Source organism: Diachasma alloeum, unplaced genomic scaffold (genome assembly GCF_001412515.2).
Source record: "Diachasma alloeum isolate Michigan unplaced genomic scaffold, Dall2.0 Dall_scaffold_00187, whole genome shotgun sequence".
NCBI classification, from domain to species: domain Eukaryota; kingdom Metazoa; phylum Arthropoda; class Insecta; order Hymenoptera; family Braconidae; genus Diachasma; species Diachasma alloeum.
In genome coordinates this window covers 191,032-209,880 of record NW_021680353.1, presented here as the reverse complement: position 1 = coordinate 209,880, position 18,849 = coordinate 191,032, and the positions used below count along the sequence as shown (strand labels likewise).

Sequence of the window (18,849 nt, the reverse complement as noted above, 5' to 3'; positions counted from 1 at the left end):
AAATTTTTGTCAAAACCATTTTTATAGAGCAAATAAAGATCTACAAAAAAAATTATAATGAAAATTTGACTACTAGCCACAGATTCCGAGATATTCATCAAAAATCCAGCTGAGGGCTATTGCGTTGAGCGCAGGAGGTTTGAATAAGTTGCGCATGGCGCCAATCACGTCACATGGCACTGTCGCAGGGAGGGTAACAGCTGACGCGTTGCGCCGACTGCTCCGAAATTGCTATTATAATTTATAATAAATTAACGGTACATTTTGGGCTATAGGTTCCTAACTCCCCCCGATAGGACATTTTCTCAGCTACAAAGAAATATTTTTATTTTTCCCATCTGATGAGGTTAACTAAAGATATCTAGGATTGAAGACGGCCTGTCGGCAATTCCCAATTGTTTATAACAAATTGTGAATCACTCCGGCAAATTTGAGCATATACTTTTTAAAACATTAATAATTACACTTTTAGCTATCGATTGGTGTAATTTGGTGCCCTTTGGTTAATTTCGATGTAAACGACATTTTCAGAGCTAGTTTGACTGGACTATAAATACTTTTTTTGTCATTCCGGCCGTGAGGCAGCGCTTCACAGACGCTCCGCTCCGCGTCCGTATCTCTGCCTACGGCCGTCATAACAAAATAGTATATTTCGTAACGAGTGCAAAAAAGTGTTTTTTGGCGAGTGGGAGGTTTATATCACGAGCCGAAGGCGAGTAATATAATCCCACGAGCTAGAAAACATTTTTTCACGAGTTACGAACAATATTTTTCATCACAATGTGGCGAAAATTGGACTTTTAGGCACGCGGAGCGTGCAGAAAAGTTCACTTTTCGTCACAGCGTGATGAAAAATACTGTTCGTCATACGGCCAAAAAAAACTTTTTTGGCGAATATGAGTTTGCAGCCCGAGCCGAAGGCGAGGGCTGCAATCATATGAGCTAGAAAATTTTTTTTTGGCCGTATGACGAAATATACTATATCGCCTGAAGATATAATATACTATTTCGTCATTCCGGCCGTAAGGCAGCGCTTTACGAACGCGTAGCTTACAGCCATTATGACAAAAAATATTCAACATACGGCCTAAAAAAAATTTTCTAGCCCGTATGATGCAAATTCATATTCGCCAGAAAAGCTTTTTTCGGCATAATCACGAAACATACTATTTCATTTTTTACCATAAATGGAAATTGGATCCTTTAGTCGTCTGATTATACGAACAGGTCAGGTCGCCTTTTTTAAATCTGGGATGAAATTTTACGATCTTCTCGATGGTATTACTGAAGAACATTAAAGTACTTAAATAACTTTTTGAAGTACTTAAATAAAAAAAAATGGAGGACGCGTAACATCCGTGAAATTTTTTCAAAATTTCATTTTTTCGAAAATCATTTTCTCGCAAAAATGTTCAGAAAATAAGATTGACATTGCGCCTAAAAAATACTCTTCGTCTATTCTGTAAACCCCGCAGAGGATTTTCCCCTGAAAAAATTGCCCGAACGTACCTGAATATCCTTAAATTAGGGTAATATTCTTGATTAAAGAAATTTCTCTTCTTTTTATATTGAAGAATCTTGTACTGGTAGAGAAAACTTGAAATTCCATCATCAGTTTATTAGTAATTTTTAGAACAGCGATATTTAATTCGATTCAGGGCAAAAGTGATGACGTTGAGGAGGATTTTAATTAAAATAAATAATCAAACTACTTTAATATTCATCAGTAATACCTTCGAGAAGATCCTGAAATTTCACTCTAGGTTTAAAAAAGGCGATCTGACCTGTTTGTGTAATGCATCAGACAACTCAAGAATTTATCCAATCTCCATTTAATAGCAAGAAACGAACAAAATATTCATTTGATATGAATTGAAAAACTACTTTATGGTCGATCAAGGGAATTAATTTTTCTCTTCCATTTCGTGTGAAAGGTCTAGCCTCTTCACTTATAATCTGCAATTTTGTCAAGTTTCCAAACCGAATTTTTTTTTAAACGAGAAAATTATTTCTGATTGAAGACATTTTCAATCCCTTTGTATTGAATAATTTTTGGGTTGATGATGGGTGAATCTGAGGAGCACGTCGTGAGCTATTTCCCTTGGAAAATTCTATGATATTTCTTTGAAAATCTCCTTCATTAGGACATAATGCAGTCACCATTAGCAATACTAATAATTACTAAGCCGAGGACATGAATAAAAATCCCCTCTGCATTTAAGATATTTATGGCGTGATCAGGAGGGGTCGAAAAAAAATCAAGAAATTGACGATTTTTTAAAATATATTCTTTGATTTTTTCACAACCCCTATGCAAAATCCCAGATAGCCTAGGAGCATAGGTGAAACACTGGAATTTTTCTAAAAAATGTATTTTTTGTCATTCCGGCTGTAAGGCAGCGTTACACGCACGCTACACGTCCGTAAATCAATGCTTACAGCCGTTATTACAAAAAATATTGTTCGTCACACGTCCGAAATAGTATAGTTCGTCATTAGTCCGAAATAGTACATTATGTCATCAGGTGATAAAAGTATCGCCTTTGGCTCGGATTATAAAGTCACATTCGTCAGATAATACTTTTATCGCTGTGTGACGTACAATATTTTTCGTCGCTGGGCCCGACAAACGCGATCTAACCGAGCAAAGCGAGGTTAGAATCGCGGTTTTCTCGGGCCTAGTGACGAAAAACACTTTTCGTCACTGAGGCCCGATAAGTGGCGCTTACGGGGGCTGTGTTCAGAGGAAGTAAACGGCGATTAGCTGGCCTGAGCTGGCCGGGACCGTAAAAAGTACTGTGAAGAGGATCAGCTATAATAAATGAGACTTTTCGGGTCGACCCGTAAAGTTATACAGTTACTAGATGAGTAACCCACATGACTTATGTACAAATGCAATATGAAGTGAGCCTATGGGCAATATGGCCGTCGGTAGGGTATGCGCGGTAAGCGAGCCGTCTAGTAACTTGCCTAGTGAGTTGATTCAGCGGCACTGGCGGCGTTCTCAGTAACTAATCGGTTACAACAGTAAAGGTTATGCCGTTGTGAAATTATTGCATCATCTCACTGTAACTCAAGCATTATTCTTCATCCCCAAAATCTCGTCTTTTTTATTGTAATTTTAAGCAACTCTCTTCCTTAAAATCCATGTTTTTCTAGGCATCCGTTAGGAAGTTTATTTATTATTACTTTTTGGTTTCATTGATAGGTATTTTCAAATTTTTCATTCGATTTTTTTCTTTTGTTTTTTGTTTTTTTTTAAATTTTTTTATTTTGTCATTTATTTTTTCTTCAGTGGGGGGGGCTTTGCCCCCCCCCAACCGCCCCCCCCACCGGGGTCTGCGGCCCCTGGACCCCGCTTCTGCGCGAAATATCGTTTCTTTTGTTCAGCAATTGTTTTTCTACGAGAGAACAATAGATTCCCGTCCGTCTCACCTCCTACATGCCCACCCCGCTATAAATACCTGAACGCCAACGTCTCTCCTCATCAGGGCGATTTAATTCTATCTGTGTAACTAAATTTATAAAATCCATTTATATTATAATATCTAGCAGTTTATCAAATATTTTTTATATTCAAAACTAAAAAACAACACAGACCTATCAGCACAAAAATCATGATAATAATTGTTGGAAAATGAAGTGAAAATGCAAAGCTGTCCTCTCATCATAACCAAAAATGTAATAAAAATTATTGTCAAGCTTTGAGAATATGAATCGCACGGTGGTCTAGAAAAGAAGATTTATCAAAAAATTTATATGAGCGGTTGGAGATTTCCTAAAATGAGGCTATGATATTCCCTTCGAACATTCCCCGGAAATGACAGAACGATTAACAAGAATATCGGAAATGACGTGCTATGGTTCACCTCTTCACACCAAGTTTTTTCCTCGATTTTCTTATGGATCCTTTGTTTACTCTATTCACTTCTTCCATGCCAGTTTCAGAAGCACTCAGGCCACTCAAGTGCGCCTCCTTTAATTCTTCAGATAGAAAAAAATTGAAACCTCTTTTATGCCAGCTTCAGACCCACTTGATGCTGAGATTCGAGTGTAACTTTTCCACGCTCAAAAAAGTCCTTGATAAGGCTTTCATAAATTGTAACGAAAGGGGAGTAGAGTGATGGAAAAGGAAGTCATGAAAAGCCAAACGGGAAAGCGATTTATTGAATCCTTTCAATACTTCTTCAACCTTTCCTCCGGTTACCACTCATCTTTCATCTCTGACAGTTATTATGTCATTAACTTCACCGCTTAAGCCTCTTTGATATAAGACCAAAATTAACTACATTACATCTTTTGAATCGTAGATTCCACAGTGACATTTTCACGACATGAATTATCGTTTGAAACTACCCGGGTAGAAATTCAACCGGGGATTCAGCTGCAACTCGGGTGAGGGCGAGCTCAGCCTCGGCTTGCCGCTTGACCCGAGTTCACGCCGCGATACGCCGCTCCATACCAGCTCACAGTCGAACACTCATCAGACGGCATAACCCGGGACTTGAGTTTGAGCTGTGGCTCAACGCTTAGAACTCAGCTCCGATTGAGTCGTGTCGTTTCGAGTGGAGGGTGGAATAGAATGATATTTATGCATTTTTAGAATATCGATTTAAAATTTGAATACTTTGGAAAATCCTTGTCTTCTTACTATAAAAAAAATGGAATTCCACTGAATTTTCTATAAAATTTGAAATTCACTGATTTTTCCCTCTGTCATCGAATATAAAACCTGGCACTTTCTCTAAGAATTCCTATTGAATTTCTATTGGAGCTCTATGAGAATTCTATTTAAGTTTTGTTGCAATTCTATTGAAAAATTCTATTTTTTTTTGCGTCAATTCGATTGAAAATTATGCAACTTTCCCCTGCATTTTTTATAAATATTTGTTTGTAGAAAAAAATCCATTGATTTTTCTAGATAATTTATTCTGTTAGGATTTCTTCCACAGAAACTATTGGGCATGAATTTTCCAAGTTTTGTTCCTGCATTTGATTAAAAAAAAAGAAGAAAACCGAGCGAAAAAAGCTTAGAAATCTTACGCCTAAGAAAATCTATAGGAACATAAAAACCTATTTACTTTCTTGCACCAAATTTTACCTTAACAAAAAGACTCTATGAAGTTGCATAATCTCCTATAGAATCGGCGCAAGAAACGAATAGAATTCTAATAGAACTTCCAGAGAATTCTCATAGAATTCCAATAGAAATTTAATAGAAAGCGCTAGGTTTTTCTGTTGAATTTTTTCATGCGTGTTATTTTGGCATACCTGTATTCAACATTTCCCTAATAAATCGTAGAATATTCTTAGAACTCGTAGGCCTATCGAAAAATGAAGAATATCCTCTCCTGTAGCGTTGATAATTAATAATAAAGGTTCGTTAACGTTTTTCAAGTGATTATTTTTCTTGATTTTGTTTGTTGTATTCGCGAGAAAAAAGAAAGTTTTGACTACGTTTCAGTGAATTGTTCTACCTTGTATTTTCAGATTAATCCCATTCGATTAGTTAATATCACGTTATTTCTGATGAGCTTGTGATTGTTCATCTGAAAAAGCATGCCATCTTCAGATTTATTCGATTGTTTTTTCGCTCAAATCACGATGCCATCGGACCTGTCAAATCATTATTGAGGTTAAGTATACTGGGATTGAGTAATTGGAGATGAACCTGAGGTTGAGCCATTGAACTAAAGCCCGGCGAAGCGTTTCGGGTAATAGTCTAACGCTGGGCTGTGAGCGCGAGACGCGGCTCAACCTCGGGTACATGTGACGCGCGTGGAGTTTACCCCAAGCTGGGGCGGAGTGGCGTATTTCTATCTGGGATACGGGTTCCGAGCCGAGCTCGAGCGGCGTGATTTCTACCCGGGTATCACCTTGCCATAACTCGGTTAATGCCCCAATGCACTTAGGATGAACTTAAACCCACTTTATCGATGAGCTGAAATACCTATTAAGACTAGACCCCCCCCCCCCTCCCGAAAATTATCATATAAACAGCTCAAGGATATCCACCACAGGCGCAGAATCATGAAAACTCAACAAAAGAAAACGTAATCCCGCTTGCAGAAAGGATTTTTTCCCTTCTCACAGGCAAAAAAAAAGGTTCTAGTTGTCAGTGAAAATCACTGGATTTAAAAACTCAGTGATACTAGAATCGACACTGACAGAAACAATTCTTATCACAAACCTTGCTCTAAAGATTGAGGCAAATTACGCCATAGAGCTGCAAAGAGCTTCGATTTGCGTTCGTGAAGTAATTGTTGACCTACCCGAGGACGAAAAGTCAAACGGGCCAAGATTGGGCGAGTACTGGGAACCGAGCTGCCCAGTCTTGGGTGCCGATCATCAATCGGCCTTGGCCCAGAGTCGACTAGCTATTGGTTTGATAGCGATTGGCCGATATTGGTTGCCAAGCGTCAGCCGATGATCCAGATATTCATACATAGATCAAACTTTCCTCATGTTTTTTTTGCTTTTCAAATGGGGCACATCTAAGAAAAACAATAAAAAAGCCTTTCAAAAGACCTTTTTCATAAATTGTGAGAAAATGGTTAACTTTTTTCGATTTTTATGAGATGCTTTTTTAAAGCTCTCAATGAGATCTACATTTTCTTGTATTTTGTCTTTTTTCGACTAATCAGATTCTGAGCAAGTAATTTCAATTAATGTAGCTTTTTTAGTGTTTTTCTTATATGTAAACTGCTCAAAATGCAACAAACCATAAAGAACATTTGATCTACGTGTCAATATCTATCGATTAATACAAAAATTAGTCACTATAGTACGTTAACAACGGGTTTCTCCTTTTCTAAAATCTTTTTCGGGGGCTGTTTGCAGCTTTACCATTCTTTGACACGAATAATCCTAGATTGGTCTCCCTATGAGGGAAACCCCGCCGTGCATCATTTTTCTTTAATTACAATTAACTGGCTAACCGGAAAAATGTTAAAAAAGATGACTTTGTCAATTAAAGTGTCTAAAAAATTGTAGTAATTTTTAAAACAACATATTTTCCAAAATTCCTGAAGAAATAAAATTATTTCGGACAGGTGAATTATTTTTGCCCATGTTGAGAGGGCACGAGAGAAAAAAAAACTACCGAAATGCGGGCAAATCTGAGCTCCACAAATTCTCTTCATTTGGTGAATTCCGAGGCTCAAAAATTAGCACCAAATCCTTAGTACTTCGAAAATGTTATGGAACAAGTTGAGGGTGGTCTGAGAAGGATAAATATTTTTTTTTAATGTTTAAAAGTACGAGGTCACTGACAGCTGTGAGCGCCCCCATCTTGGAAGTACCTTGCGGTCCAGGGAGGGGGATCCAAGCATCATGGCGACGACCAGACCTGTCAACCACCTCGTATTTTTAATCATTTATTAAAAATATTTATCCTTCTCACACCACCCTCAACCTGTTCCGTAACACTTTCGTGGTGCTAAAGATTTGGTGGTGACCACTTTTGAGCCTCAGAATTCACCAAACGATGAGAATTTATGGAGCTCAGATTTGCCCACATTTCGATAGTTTTTTTTTACCCTCGTGCCCTCTTAAATAACAGCCCATGACGCGACGTTGCCGAAAACTCGCTAAACGTGCCCGGGCATTGTACAGTGAACTCGGCAACGCTAAAGCCTAAATAACACTCCGGGGAATCCCCGCGGACGTGACCAAAGTCACAGGGTCGCGTTTAGTGACTAGACTAGGGTTAACGATACTCTCAAGTTGGAAATAATTTCACTTACAAAATTCATTTTGTTCATTAAGTTTCCAAGATTATTTTTGGTAATCGGATCTAGTCTTCCCTGAGCTAATCAGAGTTCAGTATTCAATAACATGAAGTACTTCCCAATTAAAATTACAGTGGTTATTTCCCCCTAGCTTTTGATAATTTCCCTGTAGCTTTTGATAATTTTCCTCTAGCTCTGCAATTGTCTTTCTAACCAAATAACTGTCAAATATTATCCTGTGGATTGAAAGAAAGTCATGAAGAAAGTCAAAATGAGTCGGTTTGGGAAGGATCCGATTACAAAAAATAATCCGTCGAATACCACTCGACCTTCAAAATTAATCGGACATTTCCCTCATGTTTTCCTGCGTATCAACGATCGGGATAAGTTTTGCACAAAAATCCCTCGCGTTGCGCGCTCGGGATTTTAATCTGCAAAACTTCTCCCTCTGGTTTCTACGCAACAAAACAATCGGGAAATATCCGATAATTTTGCACGTCTCGTGGCATTACTACTGAATATTGCTTACTAGAAGTATTTTTTTATATCTATCAAAATGGCGGCGTAAAACGAGTTTGCATAATTAAATTATTAATAACTATTAACTGCATGACCGTGTGACGTTGAAACCAGATTAACTAATTATTTCACTAAACTTTCAAATCATTTTCCCAAAATAATCCAGTTTCAACGGTCTTGTAGACTTAAATCACGTACAAGGTGGATTTTCCACAATAGATGCCTTTTTGGCATGAAATATTATTATTTATACTTACTTTTATTTTTGTTCGGACCAAAGTATTATTAAATTCTACCATAATTATTATTTTATCAATTAATATTCGATAATTAAATCTGTTCGGGCTAAATTATTTTTATTCAGGCTATTTTCTATTATTTGGGGCCAGATAAATCAAAAGAGATGTTTTCTAATTATCAAAAGAAAATACTATTTATTCAATGCATTAAATTGTTGTTCGGGTCTTTTAACACAATATCGTCAGTGTGAAATTAAATCCAAAACTAATTAAAAAAGAAATATTAATGAAAAATCTTCAATAAAAGAAAGTACAACTGGTTGTGTATTTGAGGCGTCCCTCAAATCACCACGCTTCCACTCCAAATTACAACACCGATTTTCCCGGTTTTCTAATTAGCAAAAATATAATTCAAAATAACTTTAAATTCCAAAAATATTCTTATTATAATATTCTATATGACTTTACTTAATTTCCGGGATAATTCTCAGAGTCGATTCGCNTTGTGTATTTGAGGCGTCCCTCAAATCACCACGCTTCCACTCCAAATTACAACACCGATTTTCCCGGTTTTCTAATTAGCAAAAATATAATTCAAAATAACTTTAAATTCTAAAAATATTCTTGTTATACTATTCTATATGACTTTGCTTAATTTCCGGGATAATTCTCAGAGTCGATTCGTCGACAATTGCTCTGATATTCAAAGATGAAATTTAATTAATTTCGATTTTCTCCAATTTTCCCAAATGGCCAAAATGGCGACACTAGAGAAGCCAGTGAGGCTCCGGGCCTTCCTGTGATTTTCCTACTAACTCGGTCATATAAATACCATCTTTTATGCAGTAAAAATGATATTCGGCTCTACTCTACTTTTGCCCACTAATTATTCCGCGAGGACCGTTTAATTTTGACACGATCTTCGCGGTTAGTATTTGCCCTCTGCCACACACGTAATTTTTGTTATTTTTACTCACGTGAGTGGAAGAGATTTATTTCTCTCGATTACATGTTTTTTCGGCGTTTCCTCGACGTTTCTTGACTTTCCCTCGTTTCCCTCACTCCTCAAGATGTTCCTGAGGCCTGAGATAGACTTAATTACTAACTAATGTCTTACTAAATAACTATTTACTAATTACTATTTACGAGGGGTTTGTCAGTCTTTGATGTGGTCACGCAGAGCGAACAGTTTCCGGGCTTCTCCCCTGTTGCAGGTCAGTTTTTCTCCTCCTACGTCAATTTCCACCAACCCGGGCCATCATTCTATCATTTGCGCCAATGGAGAGCATCCTTTTATTTCTCTCTTTATTTCTCCCCGATTCACCCCCGATCAGGGTCGATTGGCATGCCTCAACAGTCAAGGTGAAAGTTTGATGAACTCTGATAATGGGGTCGATATCCTTTTTATCGACCCACCATCGACAACTGGTGCTCGAAGTCCAGTGTTCCTGACAGGAGCATGGTTCCATTTATTTAAGCAATTCCCACTGCTTAAGCCATTCTAGAGCCTTCAAGGTCCATTCCAGTACTCTGACACAATCCTCTAGTCATACTCTGGGCCCTCGGAATACTTGGAGAGTCCTCGACCAGTCCTGTTGTACATAACCCCACCTATCACAACAGTGGGCCATGTGAGTTTCATATTTTCCTCTCACCTACTATTTTTCATTTTTGGGAGCTTTTTCCTCTAACTTCCATTCTTCCTCAGGATTAAAGAAATAATCTTGAGTCTCTTCTAGGATCTAAGGCTTCAATTTTAGCACTCAGACCCCGGATAACCCTTCGGGATGCTCTCCAGGCGATTTCACCTCGTCTCAGTCAACTCCATGGGACTCTGGCTTACCTTCCACTGAATTGCCTCTGCTGGTGCTCTATTCTGCTTCTCCAGTCAACACTGGACCCTCAGAGGGTGGAAAAAGACACGGAGTGGTACTACCATTTCCTTGTACTGATCCTCACCACTGGATCCGGGATGACTTATCCACTATTATTTACACATTTACGGGAATTACGGGTAAAAGAGCGAGAGAGAGTATGCTCTCCTATTTCATTTAATAATTATTTCATTTTAATCATTACTACACTTGAGTTATCCGGGTTTTTTAAGTGACCTTCATCACAACTGTATTGCGGGCCAAATTACCAATTCGGTTTCAGCACATCAAAAAACATAAAATATTTAAATTTCAACTTTTCACATAGATTTCATACCTTTTGCTCCCAGCGTATCGACTAAGACCTCTTTGTTACCACATTTCGGGTATTTGAACACAGTTTCGGAGCGAGAAACTGAAGGAATCTACATTCAATGTAATGAGGGATGTAAAACCTCCAGAAATATTCAAATGTCACAATTTGGTAAGTAATCCACAATTCAAGTTGACCGACTTATCGAATCGTTATAAATTGAATAATTTGAATAGTTTTTTTTGAATAATTAATAAATTTTTGATAAAACTAATGAATATTTTATTTGGAAACGAAACACTTCTATTAACATTTGGTAACTAGTTCTTTATTTCCAGTATAATGCCTCCTGAAAATACGAGTTTCTTACATTTAACACCTTGCGATTCAGGTACATCCTGGGAATTAGAAACTTTTTTTTCTCTGCAAATTAAGAACAACGTTCTCTAAATTAAGAATACTTTTCCTTGAATTGAGAACATTGTTCTGTTTGAGGGCATGAATACATGGGCGGTTGCAAGAGGGGTCACTGAGGAAACAAGGAAATTTCATTCTAACTTGGAGAAATAACATTGTCTCCCAGTAGCTTTCAAGTTACGAACGAAAAGTTTCCCCTTTTATGTAATTAATTTGTCTAATATGTTGGGAACTATTGGGTGAGCACAGGTTGCCTTTTTCTAAAGTGAGATACAAACATTAAATCATGTCCTGAAGACAATACAAGTATCATCTACACTGCTGAAAAAATTTGGCTCAATTGTTGGAAAAAAGACCTTGAATTCGATTTAAGGGAAAAAAGTCAATGGAATTTCTAGTTATTCTAACAATTCAAGTAACGACCCAATTTTTTAGCGGCAGGAAGTCGGAAATTCTACAATTTATAGGAATTTTCAAGTGAAAATCATTTTTTAAAGGAAAATTCCCTGAAATTTTCAAGGAATTCCTTCATCATTCTGGGAAGTCCTGGAGTTTTGAAGGAATTCCTTGAAAATTCAGAGGAATCTAGAATTCAAGGGGAGATTTCTCTGAATTTTCTTGATTTTTCATCAACTTTCTCAAAATAATTAAACTAAAATTTACAGTTATCTTCGATTTTTCCACGAAATTATGAGTTTTCAATTACAAAATTCCTTGAAATTTTAGTGAAAATATTACTTGTTAAAAACTTCTACGAATCTTATCGGAAATTTCATTCAAAAGTTGTTCACTGTATACAGTAGTGTATACTGAACAATGTTGTTAACATTTTTTTTTCAAATTTCAATAATAGTTGCATTTGAATTCTTGATTTTGCGAATGGAAATTCAATTGAAAATCAAATTGTTCATGAAATTTCTCATTCATCTTGAAATATTCAACGAAGTTGAGTTTATCATGTGATATACCACAGTCCTACCGACGTCCAATGGTCGCGGTGGCTAAATCGTTAGTTCGGCTTGGCCACTAGGAGGTCGTGGGTTCGGATCCCAATCCGGTCGGGTTTTTTAACTTCTGGGAACAGGGGTTGGGGCTCGAAAGGGTGGCTGGGCTTCGGATCCCGATTGGGGGGGACCCTTAACCTCGGTAAATATATATATATATTAAGTTCAAAATTAAAAAATTCGAATTTTAATCAATCGATAAGGGTCACAATTCAGGCGACGGGATACAGAGAGGGGTCGCAGGGACGGAGGAGTGGTTAGGGGGGCTAGAAGGGAGAGGGGCGATTAAAATTTTCCTTTGGAAAGAGGGGGGGTCATAGGGGGGTTATTTTGGTTTCATAGAGAATCCGATGTTTATAAGAATTTGAAGTTCTATAAGTTTATAGGAATGACTCTTATTGGTGTCATATGGAGGTCATATGACGGTCATATGAGACCGTTTCCATTTTTGAAGAAAATTGTCACACGAGAGTAGTCATATGGAGGTCATGAAGGTCATGTGGAAGTTATATGAAGGTTATGTGGAGGTCATATGAAGGTCATATGGAAGTCATACAGGTCATAGAGAGGTCATGTGGGATTCATATAGCGGTCATACAGAAATCATCTGAAGGTTATATGAGGATAACGGGGGGTGGGGGGGTAATTTATAAATCATGTGGAGATCATATTGAAGTCATATGAGGGTTATATGGAGGTCATGGGGATCATATGAAAGTGTTTCAAGTCATTTTTGAAGAAAATTGTTACTTGAGGGGAGATGGAGGTGTTTGGATCAAATTTGGGGCTTATATGAGGTCACATGGGGGTCATATGAAGGTCATGTGGGGGTCATATGGAAGTCATATGGAGGTTATGTGGAGGTCATACGAAGGTGGTATAAAGGTCATATGGAAGTCATGTACAGGTCATAGAGGGGTCATGTGGGGTTCATATAGCGGTCATCATACAGAAATCGTCTGAAGGTCATATGGGGATAATGGGGGGGGGGTTATTTATAAATCATGTGGGGATCATATGGAAGTCATATGAAGGTTATGTGGAGGTCATATGAAGGTCATATGGAAGTCATACGCAAGATGGGTCAACAAGATGGTCCCCCTTCTGTTAAAAAAAATGGGTCAAAAGATGGGTCAAAATAAGGGAAAAAAATTGATGAGGAAGGGGAATAAAGGAAAAGGAGAGTGGACAAGTGGGTCAAGATGGGTCAATAAGATGGTCGATCCCTTTCAGTTGAAAAAGATGGGTCCCCCTTTCTGTTTTTTAATCTTTTTTCCGGGGTCATTTTTTCATAAAGCTATTTTTTCCGGGGTCATTTTTTCTTAAAGCTATTTTTTCCAGGGTTATTTTTTCTCTGGTTATTTTTTCCGAGGGCTATTTTTTCCAGGGTAATTTTTTCTCCGGTTAATTTATTCGAGGGCCGGTTATTTTATCGTATGACCCCCATGTGACTTCATATAAGCCCCAAATTTGATCCAAACACCTCCATCTCCCCTCAAGTGACAATTTTCTTCAAAAATGACTTGAAACACTTTCATATAACCCTCATATGACTTCAATATGATCCCCACATGATTTATAAATGACCCCCCCGCCCCCGGTATCCCCATATAACCTTCAGATCATTTCTGTATGACCGCTATATGAATCCCACATGACCTCTCTATGACCTGTATACGACTTCCATATGACCTTTATATGACCTTCATATGACCTCCACATAACTTTCATATGACTTCCACATGACCTTCACATGACCTCCATATGACTACCCTCGGGTGACAATTTTCTTCAAAATTGGAAACGGTTTCACATGACCGTCATATGACCTCCATATGACGCCGTTATGACAACCTCCACATGACACCAATAAGAGTAATTCCTATAAACCTATAGAACTTCAAATTGTTATAACCATCGGATTCTCTATGAAACCAAAATAACCCCCCTATGACCCCCCCCCCCTCTTTCCAAAGAAAAATTTCAATCGCCCCTCTCCCTTCTAGCCCCACTAGCCCCTCCTCCGTCGCTGCGACCCCTCTCTATATCCCGTCGCCTGAATTTTGACCCTTATCGATTAAGATTCGAATTTTTTAATTTTGAACTTAATATATATATATATATATATATATATATATATANATATATATATATATATATATATATATATATATATTTGAATTTCATTTTTAAAAAAATTCAAATTTATTTTTATTTTATGGTAGAGGTTCAAGGTTCGAGACTGAGGCTCAGACAAGAGAGTTTAGCTCTCTGACCAGCTGATCAATTAAAAACATATGATTGGCTGACCCCCCCCCCTTCCCCTTCCCCCACCACCACAAGGGAAGGTATATAAGGACTGCCCCCACACATCGGAGCTCAGAATCGGAGCTCATAGCCCTGAAGATGCAGACTGCAATGTTTGCGAAACGTCGGCGCAATGCTGAAACTCAACGCGGCATCCATCCGGAAGCCAACCAAGTCATTAATAATGCCCGCGAAAGCCTCAAAACTAAGTTTCCCCGAAAATTAGCTTCTTCATGGTTTCTTCAAATGTGATGTTTCAAACTCAATCAATTATGAATAAATACATTTTTTTCAATGATATTCTGTTGAAATTTTGTTATGATATAAATAGTATCATTCTTTCATTTGATTTATACAAGAATTTCAGGAATCGCTTATGGTATTCAAAAGTTTGTTGCCTTTCCATGATTGTGGAAAATACACTTTCGTTGATTATTTGAATGAAAGAAAAACGTTCAAATTCATTTAAGGTTAATCTATTTATTTAATAATTTTAAGGATTCATGCAAACCTATTATGAGCAACTAAAATATCTTTTTTGAAAAAACTGATATTTTAGTTATCTGGGGCCCATAACTCATGTCCTCTCCAGAAAACCCAGACAGAAATTACAAAAGAGAACAGGTGTAGACTTTAAATAATGACGTTGCTAGTATTAATATTCCATTCTCATCTTCTTCGTAATCATTGTCGTCAGTAATTTTGAAGTAATTGTTGGATCAAATTCATCCAGGAAGGTTATTGGGCCATGTAAAAAGCACCACGGCGCACGCAGTTTTGTATATATAGCTAAACAGCCAAGTTCTGTAATGTGTTGGATTTATGAAAGAATAATGAAAAAAATAAATGAATAAATAAAAAGTTCTATAAGAAAAATAAGAATTATAATAATTATAAAATTCAACTGAAGAGAAAATTTGACACAATTAATTGAAAAAAAAATTATTCAATTTAATTAAATAAAGTAAAATATAAATCATATACGGAAGAAAAAAAAATACAACATGAACATTCGGAAGCATATTGCTAATTTATTAGCAAAAAAAGGTATACTATATGCTATACATCGGCAATTTCCCACTTGTTTTTTCAGTAAAATTGCATTATTTTTAGAAAGAATATCATGGCGGCAACGGTCGGAAGTTGCATTGCCACGTGGAATTTCCACCACGGGATTTAAGGGTTAAAATGTTTCAGGCGACTTTGCATACTGAGAGAGAATATGTTTCGAAATTAATTACATGTTTTGCATGAGATATATAAGAAATGCATGAAATATTTCTATTCACCAAGTTTTCGGAAACATAGTATCGAGTATAAATTGCCGAATTTGGTAGAGTGTCTTTATGAATAAAACGCCCATTTTTATCAATTCTTTAGTATCTCAAAATATAATAAATCAGTAAATATGTATCTCGGAATGGAGAGTTTAGCTGCTCTCCAATCAACGCACGCCCGATCGATTTATTCTTGTTACAGTACCTCCATAATTCTTTCGGCCAAAGATTTGACTCATTCTCGAAAAATAAATACAATTTTACTGAAAAAAAGCGCAATTTATTATGAATGATTTCATGCTTTTGATTAAAACTACTCTATCCCATCTATAACTAACTATCTAGAACTAATAGAATCAACACAGGCGTTATTTTTTAATTAAATGTTAAAAAAGGCGATTTTGTGCCATTTTGAGGACTTTAACATTTTTGTTCTCAGAAACTAGGTAATATTATGAAATTTGGCCTGCGGATTTCAAATCGTCAGCATGCAGAAATCTTTCAAGTGATGTCAGTCTCATCCCGGCGTCGAAACAGCCGGAATTTGGTAGAACTGAGCAATCATTGACACTTCAATAACAGCTTAAATTTTCAAACTCATCGTCAAAATTTAAAATCACATTCAATTCAATTTTCAATACATTGAAATCTAGAACAGTAGTTGTCTGAAGTTTTGCAAGTTTTGCCCTTTTCAATATATTGAAATGTAGAACAAAAGTTGTCGAAAGTTTTACATTTCCTAATAATTTTCATTGTTGAATGGATCTAAAATTTCAATATTGTAATCATTTTTTATTCACATTTCATTCCTACGACGGTTTCAGTTTTATAGGCCCTTCACTTCGTCGGCCTTGATATGCCTTTTTTATTCTTCTGTTCTCATTTTCCCCATTTACTTCTTTATTAGCGTTTACCCGAATGCACCCCATTCGGACGAAGACTGCCATCAGGGACACCATGGAGCAGACATCGGCATAATCATAAATTTTAAATGAAGTTAAATTTTTAATTAGTCAATTGGTTAATATTACCCAACAATTTTTAAATTGCTAAATTAATCATCAATTAAATATTCAAATTCCGAATTATTTAGTCAGTAGTCTATTGAAAATTAAGATTATCATTTATTTTTTTATTTTTCAAATTTCAATGAAAAGAAAAATAAACCTAAATTATTTTAAGGTGCAACTTCTCTTATAGAATGATTCATTTATTCCACACGAAATTCGTTAACTGTTAACAAATGGTAGAGTTGAATAGGACCAAATCAATATTTATTAATAGTTTACGAATGATTCACTTGAAAGGTCAAAGTTGAGTCAAACAAGGCTCCTCAAACATGCATTAGTTAACTCTTAAAGAATACCAACCAGATCCATTGTTAACAATAACTAATCTTAATAATTATTGATGCCGATCCCTGCCATGGAAGATCTCAGTCGTACAATCGACCGATATTGCATGAGAGTCCTGTTGTGACAAATGGGCATAGTAGGTCTCCACATTGGTGCCTAGCGCCAACAGTTCCATGCGGAGAAGTAGAGCTAAGCGGACACCCATCCAAGTACTGATCAGACTAAACGCTGCTTAGTTTGGACGACCGCTGGAGACGCAAACTATCCGTATGACTTCCACCATCGCTAATTTCAAAATTATTTATTTGACATTTTAACAATAATTCTCCAACAGAACATGCACGAAATAGTATATTTCGCCGAGGACGTCTTTGGGCTCGTCGTCAGCGTGCTGGCCCTATAAACCAAAGCGTCCCAGTAGCGCAGGTTCGAGTCCCGGTGATGAAAGATTTTTTCATCGCCGGAAAACGAACCCAGTGCATGTGGAGTTAGTTATGTGGAGTTAGATATAAGTTAGCTTAGAGGCAAGTGCGGGTAGTCTGGGATACCGGGTTAGGCTGGGATACCGCGTAGGTACTGGGACGGGTAGGTAAAGGACCACAACGGTCATACCATCTGGCACCACCCAATTTTAGTATATTTCGCCGCGAAACGCCGTGAAACGCTGCCTTACGGCCGAAATGACAAAAAAAATTTATAGAAGAACCTATCGAATTCGTTAGAAAATTCTATTGAATTTCCATTAAACTTTCTATTAGTTTTTGACTGATTCTATTGACATGTTCAATAGAAAACATTCAATAGAAAAAGTCAACAGAATTCGATTTTTCTATATAACTTATTCTTTTCATATATTTTCTATAGAATTTGCTCGACTCAAATTTTCTAAGTTTTTTTCATTCTATTTTTCTTTTCTTCTCATCAAGAAAATCAAATGAAAAAACTTGGAAAATTTGAGCCGAGGAATTTCTATAGAAAATATCTCAATAGAATAAGTTATATAGAAAAATTGAATTCTATTGACTTTTTCTACTGAATATTTTCTATGGAACATTTCAATAGAATCGGCCAAAAACTAATAGAAAAGTTCAATGGAAATTCAATAAAATTTTCTAACGAATTCGGTAGGTTTTTCTATTAAATTTTTTTGTCCGTGAAAGTATTAAATCGCATGGCAAAAACGGATGTATAATTATCTTCAAGTTACATTAAACAACATATATTTTTGTTTAATTTCCTCCTTATAATTAAATTTCTTCAGCGATGAAGTTGATCTTTGGGAGCATTGAGAATGTCTTCAACTAATTTAGTAAAGAGTACATCATAGTTATGGGTTTTCGTAATTCTAATATTTTCTAGCTAAATTGGGATAGAAAAATCTGGAAAATTCATTTTCATTCACTATTCAGTATTGTGAAGCATTAGTATTTCTTCAACAGTTTCTCCTCCTGAACAAATAATGGAACTTGCTTTAACAGTAGTCAATCATTTTCTTTGTTCAATAATGAAAATATGAAATTTTATCTTTTTTACAATTAAGACTTCCCAAGTTATCAATTTTTTTATAAAACGCTGTATTGAAACCTTACTTTTGCACATTTGTTGTTGAAAAAAAATAAAATTATGACGCATAAAATTATGATGATAAAATCTCCTTATGTCTTTTATCAATTCCAAACGGTATTGAAATTTCTTTACACTTTCAAAACTATTGAGCCACCTTAATTTTTAGGGAAAAAATTATGTCAATTGTTTTCTGAATGCCTGTCACTTTGAAAGTTTGAATAATAAACTCATGACTAAACGCGCGTTAA

The 18,849-nt window shown here is 36.4% G+C and overlaps 1 protein-coding gene across 1 annotated transcript in view; it reads left to right on the top strand.

Annotated features, from left to right (window-relative positions):
• The window catches only part of LOC107048352 (chaoptin), a 116,799-nt gene that overhangs the window by 90,440 nt on the left and 7,510 nt on the right, over window positions 1–18,849 (top strand). The gene's annotated exons all lie outside the window — the stretch shown is intronic.